Source organism: Marmota marmota, unplaced genomic scaffold (assembly GCF_001458135.2).
Source record: "Marmota marmota marmota unplaced genomic scaffold, marMar, whole genome shotgun sequence".
In the NCBI taxonomy this organism is placed as follows: Eukaryota; Metazoa; Chordata; class Mammalia; order Rodentia; family Sciuridae; genus Marmota; species Marmota marmota.
This window is the reverse complement of record NW_026000026.1, coordinates 29,848,336-29,865,074: the sequence shown is the minus strand read 5'-3', so window position 1 is coordinate 29,865,074 and position 16,739 is coordinate 29,848,336.

Genomic DNA, 16,739 nt, shown 5'->3' with positions numbered 1-16,739 from the left:
AAAAAAAAAAAAAAAAAAAGAAAGAAAGAAAAAAGCATCCTCCAGGGGCCCAAATCCCTTGGCCTCTTCCTTCCAGGCCCCTTTGCTAAGGTTGAATCACACTTCACCTGGGTTCCTTCCCAATCCATCAACCCATTGTTCATTCTATCACCAGTGCCCAGAAATTGCCCTCTTGGACTGGATGAAAGGTGTATCAGTCAGCTTTTTTTTTTTCAATTTTTTTTTTAGTTGTAAAATACCTTTATTTTATTTATTCTTATGTGGTGCTGAGGATTGAACCCAGTGTCTCACGCATGCTAGACAAGCACTCTACCACTGAGCCACAACCCCAGCCACTCAATCAGCTTTTACTACAATAAAGCTGTGAAACAAGCTTCCCATAAATGCACAGATTACAACAGTAAGCATTTCTTTTCTTGCAAGCATTTACCTTTTTTGCTTGTAAATGTCTACAGATTCCAGTTTCAGTTCTAGGCTTCTATGGGCTCCCATCTCTTACCCTTTTTTCTATATTCTCCTTGAAACTTCAGCCCTCTGGGGCATGCACTTCTCATGACAAATGGCAAGTACGCAAGAACTCAAAACCAACTGTAACTACGCGTTAAAAGATTCAGCTCCTATTGCATCATGTCTGTCCGCATTTCAATGGCCAAAGCAAATCACAAAGCTAACCTATAAGCCAGTGCGGCAAGAAAATCTACTCTGCTCCAAGGAAGAAAAGTATATGACTGAATATTTGCTGAATGATTCTCCACATGTATCACAATGGAAGTGAGTCTTGTGGCAGAACGAGCCCTCAACCTGTCCAGGAGCCCCCATGGTATAATTAATAATCAGCCCAGGGACATCCTGTGGGATCTTAACCCTAAAACTGATGGGGGCCAGCCAGCTGCTGCAAGCAGCATTTACTAAATGAAGGCAGGACCACAAGCAGGAAAATCTTGGGGACTCCAATACATTGACAAACAATATACAACTGCAGAATAGTAGTGTCGCATCCAGAGGGTGGCCATGTTCCTGGCAAGAAGTCTGAGAATCACGTTGCTGTGTCTTCCGGAACCTCCTTTCCATAATGTATCCACTGCTCTGGCCCTAGGCTCCCTGGATTTGGCTACAGGGCATCTTCCTTGGTTTCTTTCAACTCAATCTTCTAGGAAACAACTAGGCCCCTGCAACTTCAGCCCAGGCCTCAACACTCCTTCCCCATCTGCTTCTGGCTGGGCCATGTTCAAGGTTGTGCAACTGCCTCTTATTACCTGTGGGATCTGAACCACAAGGATGCTGTATAACAGCCAACCACAAAATCTCACTGTCAGGCTCACATGTCTGAGGTCAGCTGGGCTTGGCTAGGTTCACTCCTGGTCTAAGGGCTGGCCGGTTGTTTGCTGATCTAGACTAGCCCTGGCTAGGAAGACCACTGTGACTAAAGTGACTCAGCTCTGCTTCACATGTCTCTCATCCTCCATTAGCCCAAGCCAAGCATGTTGTCATGGTGACCACAGAGATGCAAGAGCACAAGTAGAATGCCCAAAGCCTATTGGTACTCATTCAATTCTACTTCATTATCTTGGCTGAAGGTCACTGGATCAAACTTGGATTCAAGAAGTGTGGGAATATAGACTCCACTTCTATATTCATTGTCTAAGGCTTCCATAAAAAGGTACCACAGATGGTGTGGCTTAAACAACAAAAATCTTCTCAATTCTGCAGGCCAGGAGTCCTGGTATCTTCTGAGGTCTCTCTCCTCAGCTTGTAAATGGCTGACATCTCCTCATTGTCTACCATGGATTTGCCTCTGTACGCTTCTACATCCTAATCTCTTCTTTTAGGGACACCAGACATAGTGAATGAGAACCCGATCTAAACCTCATTTTAAATTAATTCCCTCTTTAAAGATCCTATCTGCAAATACAGTCACATTCTGCGGTATTGTGATTAGAACTTCAATTAATTTGAAGGCAGGGACACAATTTAACCCATAAGTACCTCCTTAGTGGGAGCAGATAGAAGGTCACCTGGGAAAGCATACAGACATCAGAGAGAAGAACTGAGGTCCTTGCACCATCTACCTACCAGAAGTGGCAATACCGGTGTAGCTTGTTCTCTGAACACCACACTGCTCCAGATTGGGTGACACACTCCTGTACCCTGGGACAAGGACTATTCCCTGCCAAGCCCCAGATTTTTCATTTGTCATAGGGTCCAGATCACACCTATTTAGTGTTTAAGAACCACAAGGAAAGACAATTTCCAAAATTGGATCTCCATCAAAAAAGTAGAAAAATCTTAACAGATTTTCATAAGATAAATTAAAATGGTAGTCACATATCTATTCCAAAACACATACACACACACACACACACACACACACACACACACACACACACTGCACTAGACCCAGCCAGTTCTACAAGTAAATTCTTAACTAAAAGTTTCCTTAACTAAATTGAGTATCATTTAGGAATAAATGTGAGAGGTAGATATTCTCGAACATGAATGAATTCTTCTTTTTTAAAAAGTACCTTTGACAAAGCTCAACCAGTGGAAATGTAGAAAGAAAGAAAAAACGCACAAATCTGAAACACAAAGAAGACGTAACCATTCACAAAAAAAGAATTCCATAAACAACTTTATGCCACCAAATGTTTAAACCAACATAAAAGGACCAATTTTCAATCACAATCTCCAAAATTGGATCTCCATCAAAAAAAGTAGAAAATCTTAACAGATTTTCATAAGATAAATTAAAATGGTAGTCATATATCTATTCCAAAACACACACACATACTGCACTAGATCCAGCCAGTTCTACAAGTAAATTATTTAATCCTTTAGGAAACAGATAACTAACATTTTATACTTGCTTTCCCAATCTACATAATAAAAAGATATAATGCAACCCAAATTGTTTTTAAATCCCAAGAGGAAAAAAAAGGCCATTTGTGAGCATAAATGCAAAAAAACTAAATACATACTTGCAAAATAAGCCCAGAAACATTAAAGCAACAATATATCATGACCAATGTTATAGATTGTATTATTGTCAAAGCTTTTGTTGCACGTCCCTGCAGAAAGATAATATGCCTGCCTCCCTGGCATCAGGCTTAGTGACAGACTTGGTTTGCCCAACAAAATTTGAATAGAAGTAATACCTGCCACTTCTGAACAGAAACATTAAGATCCTCCAGTATCTGCTTTACCATGTTTCTTCAGCCTGGATCCTAGAATTAAGAAGATATGAAATCAATCCTCAATGTGCTTGTGACATGAGCAAGGAATTAACTTCTGTTGTAATTCAATAAGATTTGGGGGTTGCTTGTTACCAAAGCAGAACTTAATCTAAGCTAATACAATATGGTAAAGAATAACCCCAAAATACAAAGAAATCATGAGAAATGTTAATAATGTAATTAACACACTAACAAATAAGAAAAAATTCTATGATAATCTCAATAGATGCAGAAAAGACATTTGATAAAATTTAATGTTATTTACAATAAAACAAATTAGATAACCTGATAAAACATACCTACCAGAAACCCAGATCAAACAGCATACTTATTAGAAACTTTATTTTTATTTTTTTAGATGTGGGCTACCAGCATCCTTCTCTTCATGGAGCTTTATAGTAAGATGTTTTATTGGGCAAGGAGTCTGACTCATCTCCAGGAACAGACATATCTGTCAAGAAACTGACTTTTGACATTTTATAATAGCACAGAAAGGTGTCACAGGTTTTATTTGTGTCTGGGCTACCTGTCACAAGTAATGAGATCATGATTATCATAGTTGCCCCTTAATTTGGGAACTTATTAGAAACTTTAGAAGTATTCCCATGAAAGTTAGGAACAAGGCTGTGATCCCATGTCAATGTAATAATTATGTAATAGTTAACACAATCATTATAGCAGTAGCAATAATTAATGTGGTAAGTGAAGGGGAAAAGAAGAAATCAGTATATGACAGAAGAGAAAATGCCTATCAAAATTTGCAGATATGATTCTCTATCCAGAAAACGCAAGAAAACTGGCTGATTAAATAATTCAAACCAGAAAAGAGGTTAGCCAAGTTGAAATCATATCCAAAAACTAATAAATTTCCTATTCTCCATCAATATTACTGATGGAGTGTTGCAAGCCCAGCATGATGTCCATACCTGCAATCCCAGCAACTAGGGAAGCTGAGGCAGGAGGATCACAAGTTCAAGGCCAGCTTCAACAACTTATCAAGGCCCTAAGCAATTTAGGGAGACCCTGTCTCAAAATCAGAAATAAAAATGGTTGAGGACATAGCTCAGTGGTGAAGTGCCCCTGGGTTCAATCCCCAGTACCAAAAAAGAAAAAAATCATTATTGTTGCAGAAGAGACCCACCCACAGAGCTTGAGTGAGGATTCCAGGGCAGAGAGAAGACTTAGTAAAAGAATAGCACAGTTTATTAGAAGAGAAAAGGAAGAAAGAAAGGGGACATCCTCATGGGTGAGAATGGGCCCTTTCAGAGAGGAGAGTGACAATGACCCTCACAAAGTCAAGGATTTCTAAGGACTTCTGGGCCCCTCTGTTCTTGCCTCAATTTCTCATATCCACTTAATCTGTTTATTACCCTTTGGATAGCCCTCAGCAAATTTTCTTTGTAACAGTCTGATACATCCTGGTCACAAGAAGTGGTTAGGATGGTTGTGACATGGTTTCAGAGATAAGGGAGGGTCACCTGGCCACCTGGAATGCTGTGACACAATAGTTTTTTTCTTAAGGGGATGTAATTACTACTTGAAATACCAGGTTCCCATCCCCCAGATGCTGTCTGATAAGGCTCCCTGTGGTTTTCAGTGGCTTTCACTGTTCCTGCTCACCTGTTCATGGTTGACTAGCTACCTAACAACTAGGTGACATTTCAAATCAGTGGGGGAAGGGCAGACCATCCAATAAGTAATACTGAGTTAACCAGCCAAAGTCAAGGACTAAGCATAAACCTGGATCCCTACCTCCATAGCCACAAAAAGACTCTCAATAGATGCAGAAAGGCTGCAGACTAGGTATAAATTGAGATTGCCATCATCCCCTCTCTTTGGGTTTGATAATTAGCTAAAATGGCCCACATAACTCAGGGAAACACTTTATCCATTTATTATAAATGATACAGATGAACTTCCAGATGAAAAGATAAATAGGGCAAAGTATAAATCAGTACAGAGCTTCCATGACCCCTCTGGGTACACTACCCTCCGAGAACCTTTGTGTGTTCAGCAACCCAGAAGTTCATCAGATCTTTTATAGAAAGTTCAAGAGTTTGTATAGAGCTTAACCTAGCTGCATCCCTTCCTTAAAGGTGAGTGGGTGGGACTCAAGTTCCAACCCTCGAATCTTTTAATCATTTGATCTTTCTGGTGACTAGTCCCACCTTGAGAATATCGAAGGCCATACCCTAGGTCATCCTAAATTAGCAAAAACTCAGGTGTGATCATAAAAGGAGCATTATAAATGATAATAACAAAAAGAAAACATTCCCAGAGCTCAGGGAGTTCCAAGGGTTTTAGGAATTCAGAGACATGAACAGGGGACAAAGATCAGATCCCCAAAGTAGTCCCTTTACCCAACCCCCAGTCTGAGATTTCATTTTCCACTTTCAGTTACCCATGATCAACTTCAGTCTGAAACAATAAATGGTCAAATTTCACAAACAATAAGTGTTCGATTGTGCACTGTCCTGAGTCAAATGATGAAATCTCACACCATCCTGCTTTGTCCTGACCAGGACCCCATCATTTCTTTGTCTGAAGTATCCATGCTACCTATACTATCCATTCATTAGTCGCTTATATCAACACTGCTTATATTCAAGTAATCTTAGTTCTGTTTGATAACAGCCCCAAAGCACAAGGGTGGTGATGCAAAGGCCACACCAGGACATAAACATCGAAAGGACAGATAAACTTTGGTACTATTTGGCAATGCTGCAGGGCATTTGGCAAAAGCATACTATATATAAGGTTTGGTATGATCCATGGTTTCAGGCATCCCCTGAGGGTTTGAAACATATCCCCCATGAATAAGAAGGTCTGCCTTATTCCATAATAAACCACAGAACCTAAGGAGACACAGTAATAAATGTAATATGGTGTTCTGGAACAAAAAGAAGGACATTTGGGGAAAAGTAGGGAAATGTGAATAAATGATGAACCTTAGCTATAACAATGTGTTGATATTGGTTCATTATTTATAATAAATGCATCATACTAATGTAAGATATTAATAACAGGAAAAATTGGAAGGGGAGACTACTATTTGCCCATAAATCTGTAAGTCTAAAATTGTTCTAAAAGAAATAAAGTCTACTAATACAAAAAAATGATAGTGTAACAGGGGTCCACTTCATGCTTTGACCATAACTCTTGTTGCCCTGCCACTATGACTTACTTTAAAACTGACATCTTTTTTTTCTTCCTCTTTCCCATCTACTTCTTCCTAACCTTAGGGGAAGCAAGATTACCCTTCTTCCTATCCTAGGTCGAGTTATCTGTCCTTATGCACACACACTTCAGACCTCAGGATGGCAACAGAAGACCTAAGAAACAGCTGTCTCTCAAGTCTACTAGTGAATTGTGACTCTGAAGTGTAGCCTTTGAATCGCCTTTTTAAAAGCCCTGTTTCCCCAACAGGTAGAATCACAGCCTCTGAGACAGGAGGTCCCTGTGTTTCTCCTTTGCTAGCAAAGCAATAAAACTTCTCTTTTTTTTTTTTTCAAAACCTTGTCTTTATTATTGGACTGGCTGGCACTGGGGACAAGGACTAGTTTTTGGTAACACTAGAACCAAAAGCATGAGTAAATAAACAGTTATAGTTGGATACTTCAACATTATTCTCTCAACAATTAATAGAACCAAACAGAAAATCTACAAGGATTTGGTAAAATTCAACAATATCATCAACCAAGCATAGTGAACAACATCTATAACATACTCTACACAAGAGCAAAACACACATTCTCTTCAAGCCCCCATGGATCATATAACAAAACCATATACTAAATTCTGGGTTATAAAACAAACTTGGACAAAGTTAATAAAATTGAAATCACACAGTGTGTTCCCTGACCATAATGGAATCAAACTAGAAATCGATAACAGAATGTTAATGGGAAAAATCTCCAAACATTTGGAAATTTAAAAGCACATTTCTAATAATCCATGAATCACAGATAATACTCGAGGAAAATTTTTAAAAACATTGAACTCTCTTCCACCAGGCGAGGACACACAGAGGGTACCATCTACCAAGCAGGGATCCCTCACCGAAATAATCTATCTGCTGGAACCTCCTGCCCTCCAGAACTCTGAAGATAATTTCCCCAGTTCTTCCCTTTACAAGGGCACCAGAAAATTCCCAGGTGCCAATAATTAGAGAGAAACACAAAGCCAGGATGGTGATTTTGAATCCGTCATATGGCCCCTCAAAGATCAAATCTGTGTAGAATTAGGGGCAAGGGCTCAAAAGCCCTCAAGGACACAAGACTTGAGGCCCCGCCCGAATCCAGACTCCAGGCACAGAATAGACCTGAAACTGAGCTCTCTGCAGAGGCAGGCAGCCAGGAAAGGCTGTTCTGCCTGTGAAGCAGGTCAGGGAAAAGTCCTGCCCCTGGGGTGAGGCCAGGGACAGAAAAGGGGTCACCGAGAAAAATCTAAGCCTGAAGCCTCTGCTGCAAGTGGCTGAAGGTACAAACGTGTACTGTCTTCAAGGTGGAAAAAGTCAAAGCCAAAATAATAAAAAGCCTCATACAGACCCAGTGAAACCCAGGGGGCCTTGGCAGAGCCATACAGAAATGACCCAGCAAGGACCCTTCACAAATCAGAGCACAGAGAATTCCCACAATAAGCAAGTGAGAGTAAACTCCCCGTCAAAAATGAGGGAAAAAAAAGTCTCTGGGAGTTCCCAGCGCAGTGGTGCATGCCTATAATCCTAGAGACTCAGGAGGCTGAGGCAGGAGGATCACAAGTTCAAAGCCAGGTTCTGCAATGGTGAGGCCCTGAGCAATTCAGTGAGACCCTGTCCCTAAATAACATACAAAATAGGGTTGGGGTGTGGTTCAGTGGTTAAGTGCCCCAGAGTTTATTCTCCAGTTTAAAAAAAAAAGAAAGGAAAAAAAAAATCTCCAAGAGCCAGCTGATCCAAGAAAGAAATACAGCATAACAGAAAAACAGCCACTAGAGGAGACGGAGCAATATGAAAGTACATTTGTAATCTTCACTAGAGAGACTAACCAGGGAAAAGGGCAATGAGAGATGTGGAGAAGCATCCAGAAGGTGGCGCAGAGAGAAAGGAGAATACAGGAAAAGAGAATTTAAGAAATATGAAAAATGGAATGAGAAACTTCAACATGTGCCAGGTAAAAACTTCAAGAGAAAGTGGAGACAGGACAGGAGAGAAACAATGTTTTAAAAGACAATGGTGGGCAACTTTCCTAGACATGGATCCTAAGACTGAAAATTCTGATGAATCTTAACTGGAATAAACACAACAAAATTGACATTTAGACACACTGACCTTAAACTTTGTTGAATCACAGTTAATAAGCAAATCTTCAAATATGCTGATAATCAGAAGTGGAAGGGTCAGAGTGGGGAAATAGATGATCGAAGAAAGGAAAAATAACTCCACTGACGTGGGTTTGTCATCAGCGGACTTTTTATTAGAAATAATAAAAAATAACAGGAGGGGAGAATTAAGCATTAAGGAAAACAAAGCTCAGCGGCAGATTCTTCTCCATAGCTACAGTCCTCAGACATCGGATCTGGAATAGCTATTAAATTGTTCCTTCTCTGTATCATGTCTCTAGACAGGTTTTTGTCCTTTCTGTCTAGACAGGAGAATTTGAAGTAAGCCCAGTGAGAACAAAGTTTCCATTAGGAGGTGAACAAACGACATAATAAAGTCACATCATGGTGTTGCTCAAAAAAAAACATTGAACTAAGTGAAAATGAAAATATAACAGATCAAAATTTGTGGGACCCAGCTTAAGCAGTGCTGAGAGGGAAAACTATGACACTAAAAGCTCACATTAGAAAAGAGGAAAGATCTCAAATCAATAATCTGAGTTCCTGTCTATATAACGAGAAAAATAAATTAAGCCCAAAGTAGAAGTAGGTAGGGAAATTAAAAACAAGTAAAAGTCAATGACATTTGAAACAATACAGGTAAATCAATGAAATGAAAAGTTGGTTATTTGGGAAAAAATCAGTTGGTTAACCTCTAGCACAGACCAAAAAAAAGACACAAATTACCAATATCAGAAATGAAATATCACTGCAGATCCCGAGAACATCAAAACTTATGGGATAAAGTCAAGGTTGTGATCAGAGGAAAATTTATAGCTTTGAACAAATATGTTAGCCCATCACTGTGGCACACATCTATAATCCTAGAGATTTGAGAGACTGAGGCAGGAGGATCACAAGTTCAAAGTCAGCCTCAGCAATTTAGTGAGGCCCTAAGCAATTTAGTGAGACCCTATCTCAAAATAATAAATAAATAAACAACTGACTGGGGGCTGAGCTCAGTGGTAGAGTACCCTAGGTTCAATTCCCAGTACCAAACAAAACAAAACACACGTTAGAAGAAAAGCTAAAATTCATAAGGTAAGTATCCATCTCAAAAAGAAGAGAACATGAAGCCTCAAGAAAGCAGAAGAAGAAGAAAAAGGTTTAGAGCAGAAGTTAATTTAAAAGTACAAAAGAGGATCACAAAGCTCAAATTTCTTTCTTTTAATATAAAATTTTCCAGTGAGCTTGACCTTTAAAAAAGATTAACCAGGCATAGTAGTGCATGCCTGTAATCCCAGCAATTTGGGAGACTGAGGCAGGAGGATTGCCAAGTCTGAGGCCAGCCTCAGCAACTTAGTGAGGCCCTAAGCAATTTAGGGAACTCCTGTCTCAAAAAAGGACTAGGGATGCAGCTCAATAATAAAGCACACCTGCCTTCAATCCCCAAGTGCCAAAAAAAAAAAAAAGATTGATGGTCAATGTCAGGACATCATTATGATATGTGGGCATAAATCAAGATTAAAAAGGATATTTTGAAATATAAGGCAATACACTTGAAAACCTAGTAAAATGAAAAAAATTAATTTTAAAATACATCTTACAAATCTCTTCTAAAATAAAAATACAGATAGATAATCCTACAATGAAGAAATAAACTAAACCTGCAAATTAAAACTTTCCAAGACTAGATGGCTTCATCTTTGAATGTCATCAAACATTGAAGGATGCAATAATACCAATTTTAAACTCTTCCTAAGACCAGAAAAAGAGGGAATACTTCTGAATTCATTTTACAAGCCCAGACAAACTTTGATACTAAAACCAGACAAGGACATTACAAGAAAGAATGGGGAACAACTGAAACCTGGCAGACAGTATGACCACTTGGGAAAACTGTTCACCTTACTGCCTGAAGATGAAGTGACTTTCAGAGCCATCAGATCCATTTCAGACACAGATCAATCAAAATGTGTTCGAATGTGCACCCCAGGGACAAGCATGCCTAAGAGCCATAAACTAAAAACCACCCAAATGTTCAACAAAAATAGATTTGGTAGAACTGGGGGTATTGTTCTGTGGCAGAGTACTTGAGGAACATTCAGGAGACCCTGGGTTTGATCCCTGGAACCACTAATAACAACAACAACCAATTGGTTAAGAAAATTATATGTATAAAAATGTATAAAATTCAATCACATGCAACATGGATGAATTTCATGAGTAATCTGCACAAAAGAAGCCAACCACATCCTGGGTAGTCCCCATTTGGAAAGTTCAAGGCAAGCAAACAAATCAGAAATGATAATGTTAGAAGTCAGGTTCTTTGGGGAGGGGAGAGGAATTTGTGTTTAGGAAGTGTGATAGCTTGAGTGTCTCACCTCAAAGTTCATATGTTGGAACTTTAGCACCTCAAAGCCAAAGTGTTGGCGTTGGGCCTAGTGGGAGGTGTTTGGGCCAGAGGAAGGGCCCTCGTGAACAGATGAATGCCTCTTGTGTGAGTTCTGGTTCTCATGAGAGTTATGATAAAACAAGTCCACCCCTCATGTTCTCCCTCTTTCACATACACCGGCTTCCCCTTTTGCCACAAGTTAAAGCAGTATGTGGCCCTCACCATAAGTCAAGCAAATGACAGTCCTTGGACTTCTCATCCTCCAGAACCATGAATCAAAATAAATTTATCTTCCTTTAAATTATCCAGTCTCAGGCGTTCTGTTGTAACAACAGAAATGAGTAAGACAAGAAGGTTCATGAAAGAGGCTTTGGTAGTGCTGGCAATGTTTTATGTCTTCTCCTGGCTGGTGGCACAGAACTGTGCAAGGCACCTGATAATTCATCACCATATATTCATATTTTGAGTAATCTCTCTGTGAAGTCAGTTTATCATACACTGGTTACTAATTTGTCAAAATCTGGTGGGATGGAACACCATATATATAAAGTAGTTTTATCACTTATGGATAGTACCAAGGGACAACAAAAGCCTAGGGTTCATTGCAAGCTGGTTTCCCAAGACTTAGGAAAGCTGCTCAGGACAGATAGTCTCTGATCAGTCCAAGGTCACTACCATGCACTCTGCATGTTATGCTTCAGTATAAAGAGTTGAAGAAAAAGGAGAAAGGATTGTTATAGAAAAAGAGACTTTAAAAACTATGTTTCATAATAAAATAGCTCTTTGATGATTCAGAGATGATTTCCATGCCTCTCAGGCATTGCTAAGCTGCGTTTATTCAATTGTGGGATGTAAAAGTTTGATAGTGAAGAATTTGTTGCAATATATTAACTGGCCAAAGACATAAAATGACAAGTTTAGGGAAACAGAAATGGCAACAAATTGTCCAAAAATTTATGCCTGGACTATGGCATGATCTGTGAAATGGATTGATCTGGGTCATTGCACTGTCCCAGAACCCCTTAAATGAAGGAAAAGGCTGATTGTGCTTGGCTAAGGTCCCTCCTATGACATCACAAGTTTTCTTTTGTAAACATTTTCTTTCCACAAAATTACCTGTGTATCAAAATAAATTTCTAGTTGGAAAAATAAAAAAGAACACCAGTTACAGCAGGAGCTATGCAGGTTGAAAGTTGATGGACCTTTGACCCAAGTTTGCCTTGTAATAGCCCAAGAGATCTGAACCCTTTCAAGGTTAGTTCACCAATTCCTTCATGAATTGCTGGAGTAGATATGCTTGGTCAAGTTCACCTCTTTGGTTCCCTGATTCATGGAATGAAGGCCATTGTGGTAAGAGAAGCCACAAAGAAGCCCTATCAGAAAATCCAAGGTAGGAGCTGCTGCCAACATTGAAGAGCACAGAGGTGAGGCTGATTCAAGTAGGGCTCTGGGCGTGGCCCTGGGCATCCATGGCTTTTAAAGTTCCCCAGGTGATTGCAATGTGCAGCCATCATGGAAACCATGACTCTAAACTAAGCCTGAAACCCTGGGTTATTTTTGTTGTTGTTTTTTAATCTCCCCAGACAATCCTAGTGCTGGGGTGAGGAACCCGTGGTGTAGACAGCACATCTCAGATTTTACCCTGCAATCAAAGCTTCTGCAGCTCTTATTAAAAATATAGAATGATTCGGCAGGTTCAGGGTGGGACCTGGGGTTCTGAATATCGGACAAGCTCCCAGGTAAGGTGAATGCTGCCAATCCACCAGCACATATTGAAGAGCATGGCTCTAAGACATGCATGAGATAGGCCATCCCCACTAGAGCAGATTATGCTAAGTGAAGCTAGCCAATCCCTAAAAAACAAATGCCAAATGTCTTCTTTGATATAAGGAGAGTAACTAAGAACANAAGACTCTGGCTACAGCTATTGTTATGAGTAATATTGGTACCTCTCACCCAGGAGTCTTGTATTTTCTATCAGCATCCATAAAATTATGGTAGGCTAACTTGTTAGTGTACATTAGACCTTTCCCCGCATTAGACCTTTCAACACAAATTGAAAATAAACTGATTTGATTACACAATATTTTAAAATAAGTGCACAAATACCATTAGAAAATTAGAAAACTTGAGACAAACTTGGAAAAAAAGATTCTGTAATTTTTTAAATAGAATTTATTTAATATTTAAGAGAACTTTCAAACACAATTTTTAAAGAATAAATATTTCATTCATTAGAACAAAAAAAGAATACTAATTGTGAATTTTCATGTAAAAATTTTCAAGCAAATTCATAATGAAGTGAGTTCAAATTTAAGATTCATGTTGAGATATTTTCTATATATTTGACTAACAAAATAGAAAAGTCAATTTTATTAAGCGAGCTGAAAATATGGCCCCCCATATTGCTAAAGTAAATTATTTAAATTGTCTTGATAATATTATAAAAAATAAATCTGTAATATTGCAAAAACATCTTGAAATATTGTTTGTTCTTTTACTCAGTGATTCTAGTTCTCAGAAATCATTTTAAATAAATAAAGAAGAGAATGAGCAAAAAAAAAGAGATAGGCCATCCCAGCCCTGGGACATCCAGGCTGTTGGGAAGCCTTAACATCTGCCTGCATGGTAACTTAAAGATGGGCAACTCCCTGGAAGAAGGAGGGAGCTGAGAGGCCTAGGGATGGAAGGCAAGGTGTGGAGGTAAGGAGCTGATTCACTCCTGCTCTCTGAAAAGCAGGAGGCACAGCCCAGTGTCCCCATTAGCACCGCAGTCAGCACACACTGACCCAAAAATGCACACAAATCACCTGGGGATGTTGATTAAATTGCAGATTCTGATTCCTCTGGAAGAGGAGTCTAAGATTCTGCATTTCTAATGAGTTCCAGGAGACATGCTGATGCTGCTGGTCTGGGGACCACATTCTGAGGAGCAGGAGTGTGTGTGTGGGAGGGAAGCAAAGAAGTTTCACTGAGAATTTATGAAGTGGGATACAAACAATCCGGCACAAAATGGAAAGAGAAAGGAGGAGGAAGAGGACACAGACTGTTCAATGTGAAATGGAAATAGACCTTGAATCCAGTCCCATCACCACTTGACCTGACTATTTGGCCAGAGAGAACAATGGGATGGACCGTGGAGGACCAGGATGGAGGATGGCAAGTCAACCTGATGAGGAATGGAAATATCGGCTATCCCTGGTCTGCCCCAGGGCCTTGGCTCCCTTCTGGCAATGGGATCCACATGCTGACTGCCCTGGTGTCCATGGTGGTCTCAAGCACACACCAAGGATAATTTGATAGAAAAGAGGACTGCAAATCCCCAGCCATCAGCTGTGTGATATCAACTGGAAGGAGATTCAGCTGAGTTTCTCAGGTCAAGGTCATATGAAGGAGAGGAGAATGAAGGTAGATAATGACTGAGTGTCAACACCCCTGTAGGGGAAGCAGGGAGAAATCCTATGCTTCCTACTAGTGTGAAATGCAGGGGCTGGAGATATTATCCCTGAACTTCTAAACCTACACCTACCTACTCGTACCCTATGGCCCATCAATTCTCCTAGGTAAGTACCCAATAGAAATGCATTTATACATTCACCAGGAGACATAGAGTAGCATCTTCATAGCCATGGTTTTGAATAGCCAAAAACTTGAAACAAATCCAGTGTTCATCACCAGAGGGCATATATAAATCTTAGCACATCATACAGTGAACTATAATCTGACAATGAGAATAAACTAATGACAGCTACACAAACAGGGATGAACCTCAGAGATTTGATTATAATAAAAATGTAGGTTTACATAAAGTACAAAAATAGGCACGAACTAAAGTGTGAAAAGTCTCAAACTACTTTGCTGTAGTCTGGTTCTAAAAGAGCTCCAAAAGCTCATGTGTTAAAAGCTTGGTCCCCAGTATGTGGCACTATTGGGAGATGGTGGAACCTTTAGGAGGTGGGACCTATTGAGAGGAAGTTAGATCATTGGGGACATGTCCTTGAAGAAGATACTGAGACCCCCCTCCTGTCCCTCTCTTTGCTTCCTGGTTGCCATGAGGTGAGTAGTTTGCTCTACCACATGACGTACTGCCTCATCACAGGCCCAGAAGCAATGGGTCTACCCAACCACAGACTGAAATCTCCAAAACTCTAAGCAAAAATAATCCTTTTCTCTTTATAAGTTTATTATCTCATGTATTCTGTTACAGTAACAAGATAACACACCCTTGGTGGGGGTAATGACTGGGAGAGGCAAAAGGGACACTTCTGTTTCTAGTTACATGAGAGGTTCAAAATTTTACATGTTGTACACTCATGATCTGTGAGTTACATATGCCATTCTATTCCAATAAATAAGTTTTTTTTTAATGAGACCTTATTTTGTCCCCAAAGGAAGCCAGATTTACTGGGACACAGTAAGTATATATTCATACCAAAGACTTCTTCCTTACACCTCTATTACTTATGTCCAAACATAAAAGAATCGTATACAACCCATAAGTCCAGCTTCACTTGGGGGACAAGATAAATTCACATATTTTATTTATTGATTTAGTAAACTTAATTCTTGAAGCATAATTAAAGTTTCCCAAAAGTGAAATTCTATATTAGAAAAGTAGAAGCTATTTGTAACTAGAACACCACAACCATAAACATTTTATAAATATTTATTTATTTATTCATTCATTCAAGGGATTGAATCCAGGGGTACTTAGCCACTGAGCCACATCCCCAGTTCTTTTTTATATTTTATTTAGGGTCTTGCTAAGTTGCTTGGGGCCTCGCTAAGTTGCTGAGGCTGGCTTTGAGCTTGCAATCCTCCTACCTCAACCTTCCGAGCCACTAGGATTACAGTCATGTACCACCGTGCCCAGCATGAATATGCATTTTTATAATAAGGGAGTGAGTTTGAATCCCCAGTAGTTAATGGGTAATTCAGAACAGAGAACTCATTTTGAAAGATCACCTAAAAATGTAGATTTGTTCTTTAATCAATTTTGATCAATTGAGTATGTTTTGTAGCTAAGAACCATTTATCTTTCTGTTCACCCTGCCCCTAAACCAAACTTATAGTGCAAACCACATAAACACAAAGGAACTTTCTTTCCCAACTGTTATTTAAGTAAGCCTTTCTGTACCAAATCCCCCACCTTCCACCCAAAACAAACTGTATTGTAGGACTATTGTGGTGTTTAGAGACATATAATTCCAAAAGCACTGTCATTAAATAATCTTTCATGTAAACACACACACACACACAACACACACACACACACAGTACATGCCTATAAGCAGTTCAGGAGCTAAGACAGGAGGATTGCAAGTTCAAAGCCAGCCTCAGCAATGGCGAGGTGCTAAGCAACTGTGAGACCCTGTCTTTAAATAAAATACAAAATAGGGCTGGGGATGTGGCTCAGTGATTGAGTGCCTCTAAGTATAATCCCTGGTACTGTACCCCCCACCACCACCACCAAGACACATGAAGTTTCTCCTCACAGCGCCTGGCATACAAAAGTAAGTCATTAATATTTGATGGACAAACAAAAAAAAATGAATGAACAAACGAACAAAAGAAATTACTTTAGGGAATAATAAGGCCTCCTTTTATAGTTAAGATTGTTTGTGTTGGTTCATTTGTTTGGATTTTGAAAAGCTCAAAGAATCCAGACCCCATTCTCAGCGCAGCAAGGTTTTGTTCTGATATGGCCAGCAGATGGCGCCAGAGGATGTGGGTTATAGTCCCAATAGAGCATTTGCTTCTAGAGATCCAAGAACTGGATTATTCCTCACCTCTTAGCCATTGAGAAAGGGGGGGGG